General features: G+C 45.4%; 1 protein-coding gene across 3 annotated transcripts in view; it reads left to right on the forward strand.

The window, feature by feature from the left end:
* Schip1 (schwannomin interacting protein 1) overlaps nucleotides 1–17,706 on the forward strand; it is a 163,503-nt gene that overhangs the window by 113,702 nt on the left and 32,095 nt on the right. The window lies entirely within an intron of this gene.

Consider the following 17,706-nt stretch of genomic DNA (forward strand, 5'->3'; position numbering starts at 1 on the left):
ATCTAGGACAGGCACCAAAACTACACAGAAAAACTCTGTCTCGAAAAACAAACGAACAACAACAACAAAAAGTAATTCTGGGTATAAATGCCTCTATGTTGGTTTTTAGCCAAGATGCCTGGAAAAAAAAATCTGATTCTGTGCTTTCTCACCAAAAGATGGGCGAGTGACAAGTGGGTTACAAATGATCATCAGCTGGGCCTCACTGTGAACTTCATCTGACATAGACACGTAGCACAACGCATTCTTGTGGGGGCTCGATCTTCATGAGTCAGACTTAGCGATTTAAAGAAGTAAATATTTAAAGCTCATTTAATCCCAAGATCTGTTATTTTCTCTTGGAAGGGATGGCGATGATGGGGGAGGGGAAGAAATGGGGGCATCTTTGGGGTACAGACCACCGCACCATAGCTTTTTGGAGAGTAGAAAACCCACATACATATGTGTGTGTGTGTGTGTGTGTGTGTGTGTGTGTGTGTGTGTGTGTGTGTGTATATAAAGAGAGAGGTACAGATATAGATATCTATGGAGGTACATGTAAATATATAATCTTGGATGAGCAATTACAGCTTCACAAACAGAGGGAAACATTAATAGAGCTGTATACCACCTGAGCCATTTTCCATTATATATTTATATTCTCTATACCAGGGGGAAATTTGAAACTTTGATGTACACTGTATGGAAGCATCAGAAACTACTAAGCCTCCTGAAATAGAAAGTAATTTGACAAAACTGCTTGCGTTCAAAAGAAAGCAGCCCATCAGGGCAGCCTAGTGGTAATCAGTGTAGGAGAGCCATTATGGGGTGGGACGCAGAGAGAGACATAATGGGGGCATTAGTGGTCCCACCTGGTGGCTGGGCCATGGGCTGTCAGAATGAGTGCAGAGGTGTTTCTGGTACTCGGGATTTTAGCCTGGCAGGAAGATTTACAGACGTGGTCCTCGCTCTTTGGATGTGGAAACGCCTTTGACGCTGCCTGCTTCCGGTACTGCCTCCCCCTCCCAATATCATTATTTTAATGTTGTTAACCTACTTTTTTTTTAAGTGCTCCAAATTTCCAGGGGTTTTCTAGCCATAAGAATATCTTAGTTGAAAAGCATACCAAATTCAGATGAGCTTTACATTAAAAAAAATGATTTGGAAGGAGGTTGTAATGTTGAAGGTAGAATAGGGATGTTAAAAGATGGGATTGGACGGCTGAAGGGTTAAAGATGATTAGATGGAGTTTCCACCTTTGAGTAGGAGAGGCTTTTGACAGTCCATAAGTGATTTCCCAGTAATGTACTCAGGGTTCTCAGAGTCAATAATTTCCACCAATGGCTGATAATGATTATTTAAAAGCATTAGATCACATGAGAAACACGCCTTGCTGTTCAGAGCATGGCTTGGCGTCCTTGGATTTCAGGGCAAGGAAAGGAGCTTTCAGCCTCAGATTCTGAGAGGCTGTGAGCACGTTTTCTAAGAGAGAGCATTCGTGTCTGGGCCTGGCTTCTTCCCAGATGGTGCACTTTAGACCATTCTCTGAAGAGAGGACATGCAGTGTTGGCCTTAGCTTACATATTGACTACAAAGCCTCCCACCATATACTCAGCTCCTATCTGCCAAGGCGGAGGCTGGTTTTGTTTCATCCAGTCCTGTATTCCTTAGGACCGCTTTTTGCAAGTGAAATTTATTACAATGTTGATCTCAGGCAACAAAAATCAGAGTCTTGCCAGCCTGTTTGGAAATGCAGTCCAAAACAGAAGAAAGACAGCTAATAACGACTTGTTTTCCCTAAGTTCGCCAGCACTGCTTCAGAAATGGAAGGTGCGTTTAGAAATCGCAGGGGCCGGGCAGTGGTGGCGCCTGCCTTTAATCCCAGCACTCGGGAGGCAGAGCCAGGCAGATCTCTGTGAGTTCAAGGCCAGCCTGGGCTACAGAGCGAGATCCAGGAAAGGCACCAAAACTACACAGAGAAACCCTATTTCAAGAGAGAGAGAGAGAGAGAGAGAGAGAGAGAGAGAGAGAGAGAGAGAGAGAGAGAGAGAGAGAGAGAGAGAGAGGGAGGGAGAGGGAGAGAGAGAGAAATCACAGGGATCTCTCTTCAGAAGCACAGCCTCTGATGTGGGAGGCCTCCAGTGGGACCTGAGAGTTTGTGTTCCTAAGCCCCCTAGCTTTGTTGATGCTCTGCTCCAAGAGTCATCCCGAGTAGGGAAACTCTAAAGTGCATCAAAGATCACTTTTGTCACGTGTGACGGGACACTGACTACCGGGTCACCTGGAAAGGGTTTGAGCAATGTGCCTGAGCTGAGAACTCATCTAGGGAGTTGCAGAGGAATCGCACTGCTTCTGGAGCTCCTGCTAGCTGTCACATCCCTGCTTTAGGCGGTGGCATGGGGCTGCTTGTGGGAGTGCAACACTCACTTATGAGAAGGGAGGTGGGGGTAGTGGAGTAGGAAGGTCCTGCAGCGCTTTCCCACCACTGATCCTTGTAGTTACTGAGCAGCTGAGAAATTTCCCTGTTGGACCCAAGTACCCTGTTTCTAAAAGATAAAATATTAATTGATATATGTGTTTATACATTGGTATGTATGTATATAGTCAATGCATTATTAATAATACACTATGTATTATTATTTGTATAATTTGTATGGATAATTAATGATAAAAGTTTAGTTCTTCTAATTTCAACTGTGTACTGGAGCCAAGCCAGTAAAATCACACCTGTAGGGTGTGTGCAGCGTTCTCCTGAAGGGGCTGCCCTGCCAGGCTGAGGTAACGGCCAGATGGAACATCCTATAGGCAGGTGGCCTTCCTCCCTCAGCCAGCCAGACTCACATGGGTCCCACCGACGATGTGGGTTGAAAAACCCTGTTATCTGCGGCTGCTTCTCACTCTTACGCACCAGCTCTTCACTGACCACTTAGCATGTGCAAGGCCATGTCTCAGACACTGTGAAGCGAATCAAATGAGTGTGCACCAATCTCTGTTCTGTAGAAAAAACACCTAAAACAGGAATAGCTGTCAGGAAGAAGCCACAGTGCCTCTGAGAGCTCCATGGTAAAGCAGGGAAGCAAATCCACCAGCCTGTGTGCTGGGTCACGAGAGCAACAGCTCTCCTTTCATTTCCTGAGGCACCAGCAGCAGGAGGTGTGTGGCGGAGCGTGCTGGGTGTGCCAGATGTATGATTTAGAAAACAACTCAGCATACGACATTGTTACTGGGGAGTGCTGCTGGTTTTCTCTTCGGTGCATCCTAATTTTTAAAAAATACACTTTTACCACGCTTGTTTATTGCTTACGGGGGGCGACCAGTAGGGGGCTGTAGCACACCCATTTACATTGTGGGCCACCAAGGCAGAGGACCTAGGCTCAAATTCCTGCCTGCCTACTGCTTAGCTACCATGCCTTTTGACGGAGGTCTGTACCATCTCTGTGTGCCCCTCCCCCCTCGGCTATAAAATGCAGCTGACAACAATACATACTCCATAGGGTTAATAAAATGGTTAAAGATGTAGGAAGCGCATATAAGGTACTTGGCCCCAGTCAATGACAACCATTATTGTTGTGTAGCTGCATGCCATGTAAGAAGATGTGTGCTTCCCCTCCCCTGTCTAGATTTAGGAGACAGAGGATCGTTCAAAGTTGAGCATCACCGTAACCCCAAAGCCTTGACCTTGGTGACTGCTCTGCTTTGTGACCACCAGCCCCAGCCAGCACTCAGTGGCCACCATTGTCACGTAATCTGGACAAACACCCCAGGACACTCGCAGCATGCAAATAGGGGAACTCCCATCTGGAGTGAGGGTCCATGGGTTTGGACCAGTGTCAGGCAGGGAGATCTCAGCAAAGGAGGCAGCCCTTACAAGTGTGTCCCCCAAAATGAAACTTGTCACTGTGATACCTGACAAAAGGGCTATTCATCCTCTTGGGAGGGGAGAGGACTGACTGGCTGGGAGGAGGATGAAATAAAAGGATTTAGATTTGGATCTGGGCAGCAAGAGGAAAATATTTGCTTGATAGAAACAGGGCTACCGTAAACCACACTGAGACGTGTTTACAGCACAAGTTCAGCACAAGTTTGAATTTAAAAATACTGATGGAGAGAAAAAGGTAAACAACTAAAGGTGAGCCTGTCAGAAGACGTTGAGATGCCAAACAAGGTTACGTTGCGTGGCATTTTGCTTCAGAACGGTTCTTAACAATGTTGCAGCTGCTCAGGAGTGTGTGTTGGGAGAATTGACTGACTAGTACGTTTGCAGTTTTCTGTCTGAGCATGTCAGAAGGTAAGGCCTGCTGCTAAGTGGAGCCGTGACCTTTGAGTTCCTCCATGGCTGGTTTTTCCTAAAAATGATTGTTTTGAGGTAATGGCATATTTTTATAGTTTATGGAAGTATTAATTTGATGTGCATGTGTATGCTCAAGCGTGTGCCTGTGAACTTCTGTTTGTCTGTTCCTTTGAGCCAAACATCCTCCAGCTGTGGCCCTTTCCCTGGCTGCATGTGAAGCCCATAAACAAAACCAGAAGCCATGGGAAAAGGGTAAAGAGCGCAATAGAAAAGAAAGCCGTGCTTCTGTGGAAAAGCCCGCCACTGGCTGAATCTTAAAGAAACGTTGATGGATCCCTTTCTCTCTATATTAATAGAACAAAGCCGCACTCCTGGGGCAAAGGAGGGTTTCTCTGGGTTGGAATCAGCTTCAGTTTTGAGCTAGTGCTCATTCCAGATGATGAAACTTTTACATCTCATTTTAAGAAATGATTTGGGGGAAAAGAAAGAAATGAAGTGGTTCCCGGTGGTTATGGGAAAAAGAAAAATGGTGAACATGTGTCAGACAGGTCACTTTAAAGGAGAGTTTTCATTCTCTGTGGAGCACCCGACTCAGCTCACAGCGAGACCTCTCGGGCTGCAAGTTTTTGCATCTATTTTTATCCTGCAGTCTACTAGCTTCAGGGCAGGCTCCTTGCCTCACCAAGCTCCAGTTCACACTGGGCCCTGAACTGGAGTCCGGTCAGCTGGCGGAAGCTCAGTGTGTCTCTCTTTTCCCTTTTTGGGAGCAGGAAAGGTGCTGTGGAGAAGAATCTGGGCCAAATCGTTCAGGGAAGGTGACAGCAGATGGTGGGAAGGCTGGACTCTCTCAACAAGCCGATTGTCAGGGACGGAGTGAGCCTTACAGCAGGCAGCTGCCCAGTGCCCTGGAGAAAGAAGCCAGGCAGGCCGGGCGGGCGGGCGGGCGGGGCACTGTCTGAGGCAGAAGGGGGCAAGGACACTACAGCCAGGCACAGGCAGGCGCTTAGCTGGCTCTCCATGCCAGCATGAGTGGTAACCAAGGTACTGGGCAGTTGGCACTTCAGCCTGTCAGGATTCATGGGAGATTATTTAAGTGAAATTCTAAAGAGTTAAAGGATGAATTTGGACAGTGATGGAATGGATGACATCATCAGTCAAGAATCCCCATTGGATTTGGAGGGGAATTATAAAAAGGTAAGGGGGGAGCTCTTTTGTTTATAAACAATTGGACCATTTTTCTCAGTGGGAGGAAGGTTGCCAAATTCCACACACGGTGGTCACTGCCGTTAAAGAGTGAAGAAAAACTAAATGCACAGACTTAACCACAGTAAGCTCTGAGAGTTCCAGATTTTCCCAGCTTATAGTCTTTAAAATAACAACAGCTAAAGCATACATGTTATTGTTCTAAAGTTGAGAGAAATTCTCCTGTTGCTTCATTGCTAAGCAGCATTTTATGCAAAAATCATTGCTAAGCAGCATTTTATGCAAAGAGATTTTTTTTAATTACTGACATTTTAACAGTTTAGTAGAAATAATTACTTGGTAGGGCTAACTGATCTTCTACATTTGTTGTTTTTAACAATGAAAAATAAAAAGTTTTACAGAGAAGTTTGGGATCTTAAAAAACGTCGATACAATGTGAATTTTCTATTTGCCTTTCCTTTTGAAAGTCAGTAAATATATTTTGGGAATGTTTTATGTGATAATTGTCTAGTAATAACAGGCCCAAGTAAAAATAGCTTTAGTTATATGGGTGAGGTCATGAAATCAAACTACAAATATATACTTGTTGTCTGTCCACAGAAGCCTAAACACACACTGTCTTTCTTACATTACTATTTGACAAAAGTCAAGTGTAGTTCATGGCTGGAGACCATGTAGATAGGAGCCCCCATTGTAGACCTGGAAACAAAGATTTCTTTTCCTTCAGAAGTAAATATCAATGAATGTAGGCTGGCAGGACAGTAAAACTTGGTGATTTTTTTTAAAAAAAATCAATTAAAGATGTCATTGGTGTTCTCCTCCAGAGTGAGAATTAGGGAGAAGGTTCTAGCGTGTTCATTCCTCAAGTCTGACAACTCTGGCGTCTGCTGCATCTTAAACCTAAGACTGGGTGTGAATAAGGAGGCTCTCTCGAGGACTTGTACTTATTATTTCATGACCATTCATATTCTTTTTCCAGTGGGTAAAGCTTACATATGCAGGAGGCCTCAGTGACCAGGCCATGCTACCCTGTGTATTTGCCATGCCTTAATGATTCTCCACCAAGGGACTAAGGGCTCAAGTGTGGTGATTTGGTATCCTGAAACCCCAGCTGTCCGCCCTTCCCCCACTTGGCGGAAGCCGGTATACAAAAGACACTTGGGACACTCTGCCATCGGTCAGATCACTTATCCAACCCTGCAGAGCAAGGGTGTAGTTCTCTTGTGACCTGTTTTCAGTGCCAAAGAACCAGTCACAGTTTTCTTTGTCAACTCTTTTTTTCAGATATTTAAAAAAAAAAAGTCAAGATCAGTTCACACGAAGGAAAAATGAAAGGCATACCGTTGCTAATTCGTTCACAATAAAATCATGAGCACTATGCTTGTGTCCTCCCCAGGAACAGGGAGGCAACCAGATGCCCAGAATAAGTGAGCTGTGTTACACTGGCAACCCGAGACAGGGCTGGCCCAAGCTACAGACATGTAGGGCTCAAAGGAGCTTTGAGGCACCACCTTCAACAAAACAATGTCGCCCACCAGGAAGCATGGGCAGTAGAAGGCCACGTGTGATTTCGGGAGAAATAGTACCTAACAGGTTAGTGCAAAACAAACAACCTATTAGGTGAAGCTTCTAGACATGCGGGGTGCACAGTCTTCGGGACCCTAAACATGAGTTGGCCCCCCACCACATCAGCGTCTTAGTTCCCCCAAGTGCCTTCACGTGTGTGCGGTACCTATACCTGTGCTCACTGTGAAGGCTTCATTATGCTTAGAGAAAAAAAAATGTAATTTCATTAAGAGCTTCTAGTGAAATAAAGCAATATAGGCTTTTTTTTTTTCCAAGTGCAAAGATGAGAAAAAAACAGTTCTTATAAAAATCACTTTAGGGGCTGGAGAGATGGCTCAGAGGTTAAGAGCACTGACTGCTCTTCCAGAGGTCCTGAGTTCAATTCCCAGCACCCACATGGTGGCTCACAACCATCTGTAATGAGATCTGGCTCCCTCTTCTGTGTACATGTTCAATAAATAAATCTTTAAAAAAATAATAAATAAATAAATAAATAAATAAATAAATAAATAAATAAATAAATAAAATCACTTTAGCTAATTAGAATCCTCCTTTTCAAAGCTTTTTTTTTTTTCTCTTCAATGTTTTTGGTCTTTGGTTGACTAAGGAAAAAAATAAATTAAATACCCATCAAAAAGTACCCTTACATGTATTTTGGCCTTGCATCCATCAGTTAAATGTATTGGAGACTGTGCCTCAAGTATACATTGATTTTATTCCAAAATTATACTATTTACCATTGTAAATCTAAACGTCTGAAACATACACAAACATCTGAGAGAATAAAATGCTTACAAATAAAAATAGAAGTCCTAACGAGACCTTTCTTCCTTTTCTGTGAACTCTCCCCTCATTGAGGCCCATTATCAAAAACAGTGGGAAAATCAGTGTTTGCTGCCCAGGTGCCGTACCATTCATTCCCTGGATGGGTCACGTTAATAAATACCACCCGTGTATAGGGATTGTTTTACAGGGCTGTTTTAAAGTCAGACAGACAGCCTGTGGGAGGGGGGAAAGGTCACTTTCCAATGACTAAAATTAGATTCACCCAGGCAGAGGGAGGAAAAGATCATGCATCTGTCCCTTTTCCTTGGGGAAGGCCCTGCCTGGAGGAAAGATGTTTTATTAAGAACCTGCTTTATCCACTAATGATAGTAAAAAGCAAACCAAACAGAGAACAGATCCTGCATTTGGGAGAAAACGGAGATCCTAGCCGTGTGGAGGATGTGTGCTTAGCCTGGTTCTTCCTGCTCGACTGTGGCCACTTCCGAGTCACTGCTCAAGCATCCCACAGAGGCCGGAGCCACAGCTGAGCCGTGTGCAGCACGTACTGCTCTTTCCTAGAACCCACGTGGAAGCTCACGACCACCTGTAACGCCAGTTCCGAGGGATCTGACACTCTCTTCTGGCCTCCTCAGACACCAGGCACACATGTGGTACACATACATATGTGTAGGCGGACACTCGTATTCTGAAAAATAAATAAATAAATCTGAAGAAGAGGAAGAAAAGGAGGAGGAGGAGGAGGAGGAGGAGGAGGAGGAGAAGGAGAAGAAGAAGAAGAAGAAGAAGAAGAAGAAGAAGAAGAAGAAGAAGAAGAAGAAGAAGAAGAAGCAGCTGTCCTCCATCATCTGCCAACAGCCTTGTTCCTCGCTTCTTGTTCCTCGCTTCTTGTTCCTCGCTTCTTGTTCCTCGCTTCTACACTGCAGCAAGGTCTCGGAAGGGAGGCTGAGTCTTCCCTCCAGGAGCAGCTTAGGATCCAGGGGGGCAGGCACAGAAAAACATGCTCCATGAACAGGTGCTGCCTGCAAAAACGTCCACAGCCAACATGGACCTCCAAAACTTTCCCCCAAGGCTGTGCCAAGGTAGAGGGTATCTAAATGAACATTGGCGGACAGAGGGAAGGGAGGCGTGAGTAATGGTTTAAGCACGCAGCCCAGGACTGGCTCTGGCTCTGTCCCTCAGGAAGCCCCCGGAGAAGCTGCCTTTTGCTGTCTGTTCCCAGGCCACTGTGCACACAATTAAGGGAACCAGTGCCGTCCCAGGACCTGGCAGGCTCAGCTTTGTCCTACAGAGGTGTTGTCCCTGGTGGCTTACATCTAATTACAGTGGAGGATTAGGGAGGACCCCGTGAGAAAAAAAAAAAAAATAAAAGGCTGGAAGGGAAAATATTTAAAGTGAAGCCACAGCTGCGCCTCATGTTTTTTTTAAAAGGTGAATGGAAATGGCTGCCTGAGATAAACTGCGATAAACAGGAACCCGGAATGCCAGCTGCCATTCCTGACAGGCTCTGCCCTCCCCACACAATTACTGAGGGAAAGCAGCCGCCCGACCTCCATTAACTCTCCCGGCTCCTGGCTCAGAGGCATGAATATGCTTGAAGAACCACGTTAGTCACCCAAGCCTGGGCCCTGCCTCCCCCTCGGCCACCTGGGGGAAATCTCCTCCAGCTTAGGGGCCAGGGTCTCCTTTTCTTCAGAACGAGGAATCAAATGTTCTTAATATGAAGCCCTCAGCTTCAGGATCACCCAGTGGCCCCATCTCAATCAGCCATCATGGTCAGGAAATGGGCTGTTTCTAGAATGTTCAGTGAAACACTGAGAAAACCGTATGTACCCCTTTCTTGTCATGGCCTCCTTCCTTCTCCTCTGCTTCTCTTCTCAGGAATTATTTTAGGACGCTAGCTCTTTTCTTTTGGGAGTCAGCATAGTATTTTATTAAAAGAAATATAAAGCTGGGTGGTGGTGGTGCACACCTTTAATCCCAGCACTCAGGAGGCGGCAGAAGCAGGTGGATCTCTGGGAGTTCCAGTCCAGCCTGGTCTACAAATCAAGTTCCAGAACAGCCAAGGCTGTTACACAGAGAAGCTCTGTCTCAAAACAATAACAACAAAAGGTATTGCATGCCTTTAATATCAGCACTTGGGAGGCAGAGGCAGGCAGATCTCCGTGAGTTCAAGTTTGAGTCCGGCCTGGTCCACATAGCGAGTTCCAGGCCAGCCAAGGCTACATAGTGAGACATTGTCTCAAAATAAAACACTTTTTAAATGGCTTTTAGTAGATTCACAAGCTTGTGCAAACTACTATTTAGTTCAAGAACGTTCTATTTCCCTCAAAAGAAACCTGGGACTATTAGCAGTCACCCCACACCCTTTGTCCAGTTCGCCTTGGACAGCCACTTTCTGTCTTGATGGGCTTACTTTTTCCACATAGTTCCAGCACTTTAATATTTTTTTACCTTTCTACACTCCTCATCTTGCCCACTCTTCCATTATGCCCAACATCAGGTACCATTAATAGACTATCAGCTACCATTTTCTCTCTTCATCAGACAACATGTCGAACCCTTCCTATTTCTTTTAATTGTCCAAACAACCTGAGAAATAGATATTATCTCTTTAAAAAAAACAAGACAAAACAAACCCGAGGCTCAAAGAGTTTCCGTAGTGTCAGTCTCCACCCTGGATCCTGTGGCCCAGCCTCTGCTCTACCCTCTTCTCAGGTCATCCATCTGTCCCCTCTCTCAGACCCTAAGTCCATCCTGCCCGTGGGTTGAGGGCACCGGTTCCCTGGCAGTTGACCAGGGCCGTTTCATAACTAGGCAGTGTCTTGGACTGTTGTGTTCCTGGCGGTGACACTGAATGACTGTGATGGGCTTCTGAAATGGCACCCATTAAAAATAGAGTTGCCAGATAACACTGTCCTGTGCAGAAGTCATCTGGGCACTCAGTTGTTTGAGAACTAGAAATGAGTGCAGGCTGTTCCCAACAGCTTCTGTTTGGGATAGGCTGCTCGGAGGGTGGGAAGCCAACTGTATACCCTGTTAGGGTTTCACTTGAACACTTCTAGCAGTCAGGTTCGACGGTTATACTTTTTCCCCCATCACCAAAGTTCCCATCCTAAGTAACTACTGAACTTACAATTGTAGCACAAATCCTGTTTGGTCTTAATAATAAAAACCCGGAGTCAGACAGCAGGGTGAAAGCTGAAAGATCAGAGAATCAGAGCAGCCAGCCACTAGAGTTTTTAACCTCTACTGAATCCTCAGCCTGGAAATACAAACAACGACAGGTCTTTGTTAAACACCTTTGCTCTCGTCCGAAACAGTCAGACTGGTTCCGTATCAGGGCCCTTGTAGAGCAGCGCTTGTTCCCTCAGAGCATGGGAAGGCGGACAGTCAGCAACCCTGTTCAAAACCACCTTCACGGTCACACTAATGTAAACACCTCGTCCTATAAACTAATAGTCCAGCACTTTGGATGTCAGCCTTTCTCTGGTAAAACAGATGAACTTGCCCCCAGGGTCCCCCTCCTGGATAATAGGTATTCAAGGCCAGCTTTCCCAAGTAGTGGTCCTGAAATTTCAAAGGCAGTCCAGGAAACCTGCAGCTGACATTTCTTTGTGGCCTTTTGGTAGAATGTTTAGTGTGAGATGGAAAATGTCAGAAATACTAAATGAAAAGGAAAGCGTCCATGCTTAATATCCGTTCAGCCACACGGTGGAAAGATCCAATGCCATTTAGCGACTATATCCACTCATAATTTAAAAGCACTTCCCAGGGAATAAAATAAAGTGCAAGAATTTGAAATAACCTGCCTTATACAAGTATTTATGCACTTGGGCATTCAAAGGTATTCCATTTCTTTTCTCATAGACTGCTATTTTCCTATTCTGGGCTTGTTACAAATCCATGGTGTATCTCAGCAAGAAAATAATTAAAAAGTGTCGGCCGTATACCCAAGTTTTCTTGCTTACTGTTTCATTTCAAAGAAAGTCACTGAAATTTGCCACTGAACAAATACATCTTGTACTTTTGCTTCCTGATCTTTCAAAGCCTCAGCCTCGCCCACCCTGGAGAGCTGCCTACAGTTATTACAGTCCAGCTGTCTTCCAGGCAGAGGAGAGAAACGAGTGACCGCCATTTCCTAAAGGAAGAGTGCTTCTCCACAGGGAGCGTCAGATTCCCAGTTGGGTTCCCTGGTGGATGCTGCTAATGGTGATGAACTGGGTACCACAAGGTGATAGATTGCACGGAGGCAAGAAGATCATTAATTGCTTCAAACAAGCGTCCTCACAGGGTCTTGGGGGAGGCCAAACTGCTACAGATCACGTGGTCCTGGCTGCAGAGGCTGGACATGCTACACGGAACAGATGTGGGCGTGGGGGAAGGGGAATTAGCGCTGTGCATCTGAACATCAGAGCAGCAGCATCTGGAAGCTCGTAGGCCTGCACCCTCTCAGCGCCAGCCCAGGCCTGAAGCAGAAGCGTGGCCTGTGCTTTTACAAGCCCTCTGGGTGACTGCCATGCACATTCGGGTTAGGGAACTACTGACTCAAAAAAATGTGTCACCCACGGTGAGCATTTGTGTGTGTGTGTGTGTGTGTGTGTGTGTGTGTGTGTGTGTGCGCACACGCGCGCGTGCGTAGTCTCCACTCGGCATACTGATGTCTCAGCAGCTCCTGGAACCCTGACTCCCATTGGGCAAAGGAGACCAGTGGCTCCTGAGATGATGTAGCCCATATTACTTAGGAAGTTCTTCGTCTGTGGACACCATTGTCCCTGTTAGCCTTGTCGAAAGTCTATCTCTTCCTATCTATGTGGCATTGCTTCCAACACCTCCCCCCGCCCCACTCACACACAGATCGCAGATTCAAGTTCAAGTCTTCAACATAAAGTAATGCAGAGTTCTCATACACTTTATTTGTCATACTTGGTACAATACAGACAGATGCCTTGTATATAGTCATTGTGTTGTTGGGGGAATAGCAAGAATGAAGTGTGTGTACATGCATGGTCCAGACAGATTTCCCCCTCACGCACTTCCAATCCTCGGTTGTTGAATCTCAGACGTGGAACTTGTCCGTAGGGAAACCCACTACGTTTACTTCATTGCTTTTGCAAACAATTCTTTCAGTTTGTAGCGGCACAGGAGATGGAGAAAGGGGCAGTCAAGGCTCATGAGCAGTCAGTACTCTTACCACGGAGCCGTTCTCCAGCACCAACAACGCCATCCCACAGCATTTCTGTGCAGTTTCCGTCAGGTCCCGGGAATTTTTAGGCAGAGATATTATATGTGTGTGTGTGTGTGTGTGTGTGTGTGTGTGTGTGTGTGTGTGTGTATGTATATGTATATGTATATAAATCTTTGAGGGAGATTAAATTCCTCTTAATCTGGCAAGCCTTTCTGGCTGGCTATGGTTACATCACGTGCATGAGTTAGGAGGAGGAAGCCCTTGCTGTTGTCTCAAACACCAGTGACTTTTTAATTAGGTTTGGAGTGTTGTTGCCCAGGGAATGTTCCTTATGCCTCACAGATGTGTTTCCACACAAACACTATGTGCCAGTGCAATATATTTTAGAAATGTAAGACATACCTAATCCATCCTTGGAAATGTCTGTGCAGAGTATTAGGTTAAATGACAAGTACCCCTGGCTTCAGAGACACCTAGATGCCACCAGCATCAATGTAGCATGAGCCAGCCGTGAGCAGGAGGAGCCTAGGAGAGAATGAGGGAATGATACAGTTGTATTAATATAAGGGAAGGGTTCACGCTGTGTCCTGAAAACAGCATAGAAAGGACCTGGAGACAGCTGGGTTTCAAATAGACAACGTCTACCCAAGCAGAACATTCTATTATTTCCTTTAGGACATGCTCTTCCTACCACATTTGGGGAATAGCAGTAGATCTATTCACACTGAGAAAGGAATCTAAGTGCCCTGTAAGATCCCTGTAGCTTGCACAACACCCTTGAAGGCAACCGTAAGCCTTACCTGCCCAGGCACAGTGTGTGGCAGTAAGCAATGCAGCCCGTGGCTGAGGACAGAACTGCCTGAGGCTGATTAAGGGTTACCATCTAGGGCCGGGCGGTGGTGGCGCACGCCTTTAATCCCAGCACTCAGGAGGCAGAGGCAGGTGGATCTTTGTGAGTTCGAGGCCAGCCTGGGCTACAGGAAAGGCGCAAAGCTACACAGAGAAACCCTGTCTCAAAAACAAACAAACAAACAAACAAACAAACAAAAAAGTTACCATCTAAGACCAGTTTCTCTTCCATCTTGGTTTTGAACAGCTTTTCTGTCTTGTGGCCATGAGCCTGTATTCCTCAGTTGCTCTTTGGCTGTTTGCTAACAATATCAGCTTTAGAGCTTTAAGTTTTGTTTTATGAGGGTCTTTCCCAAGGCTTTTGAGTAGTGTTCTTGTCCCTGCTGGCCGTAGTACATCCAGACAGTGTTGTTTTGTGTTAGTCTCTCCCTTCCTCTGCCGGCTTCAACCTGGGGCGTCTCTGGTCTCTGGGAGGTGTGAGATCCAAATGCCCTCAGGACAGATTTCCTCAGACAATAGAAGATTCTGGCTTGGCTAGTAGTCGAAGTTATGGTACTTGAAACACTTGGAATCAGATGTTGTAAAAAAAGAGGGCTGAACTGTGTTGATGAGGAGAGTGTCTGCGAAGCTGTTTGTAAATATCTCTGTTTACAGTTGGCCTGTGGTAAGAGATGCTCTGCAGCGCAGTGTTTTGTGCTTTTCTGGGAAGGCATCACATCCGTGTCAGGAGAAATTGATCCATAACTCTAGTCCCCCAGTGTGTCTTCACCATAGTGCCCACTGTTATCGTTAGCCTACACTCTTTCCTTCACAAGGTGGAAGAGAAGAAAGATCTAGAACCAGAAAGCATACACTTAAACCCTAGATCTTCTCCCCAACAATAGGGTAACCTCTTGTTACCCTCAGTTTCTCGTCTCCTAAACGGAAGTCGTTGGAGGATTAACCATTAGGTCACCGTTTATTGCTGGCTACCTCACCACCAGCCATCTCTGAGAACTCCCTTAGTCAATCTCCATCGTCAATGGAGATTAGTTTCCAGTCTGAACTGGGAAGAGTCTTCCACGCACGAAAGCCACCAGCAATGTGACAGAGGAAGCGAACTATTGACTCAACCACAAAACACAGCTAAAAGTCAAAAGGACAAATTCCCTTCATATAGCGAATTGCAAGTCCTCAGATCTCTGTAGAAAAATAAACAAACCCAGGAATAAGTAATTCAGAGGGAAGAAAATACTGTAACACAAACACTATTTATTCTCACGGATAAACGGAAGGAGTTGGAATGAAGAGAACGTGAGCGCCTGTCACACTAACAACAGCAGCAGCCAGCGCTCGGTGCTAGCCGGAAGGCAGTAGAGGCGCACTTTGCATTGCTGGTGGGCATGTGAACGGAAGCAGCTTTTCTTTGGAGCAATGTGACAAGATGTGTCAAGAGCTTCAACAAATGTTCGCTCCCAGCTGATCTGACAATCCCACTTCCAGGAACTCATCCCTGGGAAATCATCAGCCATGTGGGCAGGGATTTATGTAAAGATGTTATTTTTAAGTTGACACAACCCCAAGTGGCTAACTGTAGAAGGAAACTCCATAGAGCGGGATGATAAGCAATCATTCAAAAGTGTGTTTTTAAAGAGTGTGCAGTGCTCTATAGGAAATCTTCAGTACAGGCACAAAATTTTTAAAAACTAGGAGGAAATATACCAACTGTTAGCAATGATCTAAGTAATGGAATTATCGTTAACCTTTATATTCTATTTTCCTTAACTTTTGTTCAGTGGAATCCAGAAAGGGAAATGGGGAAAATGTTTTTTAGTGCCCTCTCCCCCACCAACACCAATATCTGTAGCACTGTGTATTCCAGAAAGAATGGACAAGAAACCAAGGGTGTGTTGACACAGAACAATGGGGATAGGTGTTGCTCTTCCTCAGTACTCCCTCTAGATCCAGACCAGTTTTGAACCAGCAAATTGTTGACCATCAATCATGGACACTCACATTATCTCCTGGTTTTTATTTAGATATTCAATTCTACTTAGTTTTCTGACTGTTGAGGACTTGTGGTTGAGACATAGGCTCAGTGATTTGAGCTAAATCTGTGCTAACTGCAGATGGTATGGGCTCTGTTTCACTAGGTTGGTCTATGTTTGAGAGGGCAGTAGGCCTTGATGGAGGGGCCCGAACTACAGTCGTGAGTGCTTAGCCAAATAAAAGGCATTCCTGCTTCCCTTGACAATCTCATAATGACTTTCTTAGTGCTCAGTACTGGAGCAGGGCAACACACAGAGTGAAATTAGTGTCTTCCTTGTAAGAAACATCCGTATGAAAATACTAACTCCTAGTATTACAGAATATCTTTGGTGTGTGCCAAAATGGGAGGGAGGTGTATTGATAGATATCACTGCTAAGTGTCAATTAGAATAATGCTTATGTATTCAGAATTAAAGTCTTGGAGAAGAGGAGCGTAGAGGTGAGCTTTCTTTGAATAACAAGTTTTTAAACCTTCTGAAATTAAGTGTCTGGATCTAGCACCCCAGGATGTGTATTTTAAACACACTAGTTCAGTCTAACATAGCCTGCTGAGACCAGAACATGGGAACGGTTGTAAAATACTATGCTGTCATATTTTATTGTGCTGTCCAATATGATATCCATACTCATCCCCGATGGCTTTTGAGCTCCTGAAATGAGGCCAGATTGACTGAGGAACTGAATTTAAATTTTAATTAACCAGTTGTTAGATTGAAATGCAGACAGCCACATGTGACCGCACGTGCTGTGAGACAGAGCAACCCTTATTGCGCTCAGCCTTTCACACGGGAGTGAAGCGAGTCATTCGTCAGCCCGTCCTTCCAACTGGATATACAGTTCATCTTTCTGACACAGGAGTGCACAGATATGGCTCTAGAACCTTCTGTAGGGAGAACACTGGCAGCACCAAGTCCTGTAACCAGCAGGGGTGGGGGGGTGGGGGTGGGGGGGTGGGAGCAGTCCTTAGCAACCTGCTCATCACGTGAGATGGTCCCACTCATAACCTTCTCATCCCACCAAACAGAAACCCCCAAATCTTCTCAGCCCAGGTTTCCTGGTGGCTTTTGTAGTAGTTTTATTTTTTAACTAAGGAAATCATTTCTGATCTCCTCCCCCGTTGTTTAAGGGGCTTAAAAGTTCAGCATGGTGAGTTTTTATGGGGCTTTTAATAGGAAGCCGAGTATTGTAAACACACCCAAATGATCACAGTAGCATAGTTCAAGTCTTTTTACTATGCATGCTTCGAATCAAATATGAGACCGATGAGGCCAGTTACAACTCTCCAACTCTCACAGGCCTCATACACATGATCATACATACTCTGGTAATAGGAGGCAAACGCCTAGACAGAAACAGTCATCATGCCCAGCAAAACTGTAAGCCCAATGCGGGCAGATGCGGTATTGGTCTTGGAAGGCTCTGTGCCAGACCAAGCTACGGCATCAGCCAGCTCACAGAATCCAGTGTGCATAGCTGAATGAGTTATTGTTCTTGCTGTCGAGGGTGTCGGCTGAAGGGACGTACAGGGGAGAGAGAAGGAAAAGTCTGGGGGAAAGCCTCATTTGGGACCAGAGTGACTGAATTTATGAGAAATTGTTGGCCTCCCTGACCTGACTAGTAGGTGACAGGAGCAATTGTTACAAACCAACTCCATCTAGTCGGGTGGAATGGATTGGCACCACAGTGATCACCTAAACTAGAGATCAAAAAGAGCCACCAAAGAACTGGAACTGGAGCCAGAAGAGACTGATTTCATTTCAGCTTTTAATAATTGAAACCTCTCTGGACTACAGCCCATTTATTTTTTGTCTGGTGTTAC

This window comes from Peromyscus eremicus, chromosome 6 (assembly GCF_949786415.1).
Source record: "Peromyscus eremicus chromosome 6, PerEre_H2_v1, whole genome shotgun sequence".
NCBI lineage: Eukaryota > Metazoa > Chordata > Mammalia > Rodentia > Cricetidae > Peromyscus > Peromyscus eremicus.